We start from the raw sequence: 3,258 nt of genomic DNA, 5'->3' as shown, positions 1-3,258 counted from the left end.
TGCACAATTGCAAAGTACAGTAGTAATAGATAATTATACAGTGTCTACAAAAGCTAAAAATGTCATTTGCATGTCCCATCATACAGAAGTATTCAATGAAACGTGGTGATAGAAATGTTTAGCCTGACTTGAACCTGTATCAACACCTCACATGGTCACCTGGCATTTATAATTAAGTAAATTTAATTTAAATTTGAAATATAATATGTGAATATTTAATTAACTTAACTTTTCATTAGCCTGGGAGAAACAAAAAAAAAATGTTAAACTTTTCTTCCTTCCCAGATTTGATAATTATCTAAAAGCAAATCTTCTGTCCCAAGGCATCTTTATTTATACAATGAAATGGGAAGGTAGTATCTTCTCAGAATTGTCTCCTTCTTTCTTACTGCCTCAATGAATGACCTTGAAGGCGTAAGTCACGAACAAGGCCACACCAGTTTGGAGTTATGATTAATAGGGTGTTATTTATTTAAAGGGGAAAACTTACAGATCACCGTCCCAGACAACAGCCATCTGCACAACCAGGAAGGGAGTCTAGTCTCCGGCGGAGCAGGAAGTGAAGAGAGCGAGCAGAGGAAATCGCCGCTTTTTTAAAGGGAGAGAGACCACGCCCCAATGGGCTGGTATCACAGCAGCTATTGGTTGGAGGGGCGGAAGGACCTCCCGCAACATGACCTGATTTGAAACTAGCTGATATGACAGTGACCAAAGAGAAAAATGAGAAATCAAACAAGTTCTGTTAAGATACAGAAAAATTCAAACAAGAAGGTATGACTCCAACACAAATGAATCCTTGGTCAGAGACATAATAATGGGTGCATCCCATTAGAAAGTGGTGGAGACTGCTGATTGCAAAGTTCAGGTTCAAAACAGTGGCCCACTGTAATCTCAAATTTCTCCGGGCATAGCTTTGCAAACCCGAATGCATATTTGACTTACAATAATAAATTCCATCATCAGAATTCTAAAGATATTTCTGGAAAATTAACAAATTTTTTGAAGAATATTTAGTTGTTTAATTATGATGTTTCAATTTTGTAAAAAAAAAGTCATATTTTGTTACTGTATGACATTTGAGTAAAAACCAGTATTTGGCAAGTAATTATTTGGGGCACATCATGTCCAAGCAGCTCATCACTAAATTAATTTTGAAGGTTTAAAGAGAAAAAAGTACATCCCTTTGTCATCAGAGGGCTTTAATTTTAGTAGTAGTGTTATGTGCACACAACTAGTTGGAACATAATGTTGCAAGTAATGTATCTTACAGGATAAGGATGTATGTAGTAGCCTAAGAAATTAAGTACTATATAGTCATCGGAAATAAGTGGAAAGAGATGTTAGGCTCAGATATCCTCAAAAAATACTATGGCATTTACAGAAAAGGTTGCAAAGGGTCGCAGAAAAGCAGCCCATTGCGGCCTTGGTAACTGAGACCCTCCATGTGCCAGGTGTCATCTGAATACTAAGAAGAAATACTGGGTAGAGTAAATGAGACAGACAGTCTAGGGATGAATGAAACACTGTCCTTTGTACACAAAATCTTCAGACAACATGGTATTCTATGAGAAATCAAAAGGGGGCAAAGTAAGAGTTAAGAGAAGCTTTGTACTGACTCTATCCTTGGGAGGTAACAGCTGGATGATTTCTGTGAAGAGAAACAATTGATACATTCAAGAAGACATTTTTTCCACCTTTTGTATCACCAGTCACCTATTTCAATACTTTCTCTTGTTGAAGGAAGAGAGGGAGAGACTCAGTCATGACATGCAATGGCCAGGATATTAGATTCTGAAATACTTTGTCTGTTCTTTCAGTTTGGAATTGTTACCATAAAGATTATGTTGATAAACTTGTACTTCTCTGAGTTGGAGTAAGCTATAAATCTATTTCTTATGTGAAGAAGAGGAAGAAGAAGAGAAAGAGGAAAGAAAAGAAGAAGGAAAAGGTGAAGGAGAAGGAGGAAAAGAAAAAGATGAGGAGGAGGAAAGAAGAACAGAAAGAAGAAAAGCAGCAAAGGTATTATTTTATTTCAAGCTGCAAAGAAAGGGTGCTATTTAAAGTATCACTAGGATTACTGTGTACATCTCTATTCAGCAATGAAGTCCGTTAGAAAAGTGCAACACTATTATGCATTTTTAGTGATACAGTGATCAAATTGCGTCATAAATAAAATAGGTATACATATTCATGCTGAACGTAGGAAAAAGGGTTTCCTTGTTTTCTTTCTTAGAGAATAAAGTTAATAAAATAAAACTTCTCTTTTATTTGTAAATAAAATTTTACCCAGACAAATAAGAATTTTTTTTGTCTTTTTCACTGGGGATGTTTTTCTAAGTTCCTAAGAAACACATCTTTGAAATAAAATATACAAGGCAAGTAGAGATTTTGCCTCCAGAATTGCATTTTCTCCCTCATTGAAAAGAATCTTGAATTCCAAAGATTTGAAGTTTGCTTTTTCTTGGAATAAACACACATATCAAACTCAGATGACTCCCATCTATAGCAGAAATATTTAACATAATTATGTATAGTTATGCATGACACGCAACCCTCTGAAGTCCTCTTATTTGTGGGACTATTATTTATTCTGAGAAAATGTGTTAAGGGCTTATCCCTGACTTTGCAAGTAAATGGGAAGGCTTTCTGCTCATGGACCTCTCAGTATGCTGCCCTTATTGCATGTGGCATCCTAGCTTAGAAAATAAGACATGTTTTTTCTTTTCTACTTTTATCATGTTTCCTATGTAGAAGCTTTATTTTATTTTACTTTTTAAGGTAACATGTAATGATTATATATATTTATGGGCTACAGTGTGACATTTTATTAGAAATGCATATCATAGAAGACCCAGTCAGGGTGGTTGGCACTTCTAGCTCTCTGTCGGTTCATTATGGTAGGATACTTTGGTGTGTCTTTTCTAGTTCTTCACTACTACACATACATATATATGCAGTCGTTGCCCTACTCTGATTTAAAACACTAGATTTTATTTCTTCTATCCAGCTGATTAAAGGGACCTGTTATTCAACTTCCTTCCATCCTCTTTGCCCATTAGGCCTCTTGACCTGTTCTACTTACACAAAGACTTTCCCAAAATCCCCTTGCAATGCATCATTGATCTTTCAGTATTTCCCTTTTATCACCCAAGGTTTTCCCCAGCTTCACCTATTCTCCTAAAGCCTAGAACACTCTAGCATCCCCTGGCTGGTACCTAGGTTGATCCACTGATTGATACCTAGATTAATCAGATGTCT

The sequence above is a fragment of the Alexandromys fortis genome, unplaced genomic scaffold (genome assembly GCF_014885135.2).
Source record: "Alexandromys fortis isolate MF-2015 unplaced genomic scaffold, M_Fortis_MF-2015_v1.1 scaffold_34, whole genome shotgun sequence".
In the NCBI taxonomy this organism is placed as follows: Eukaryota; Metazoa; Chordata; class Mammalia; order Rodentia; family Cricetidae; genus Alexandromys; species Alexandromys fortis.
This window is presented reverse-complemented; position numbering follows the sequence as displayed.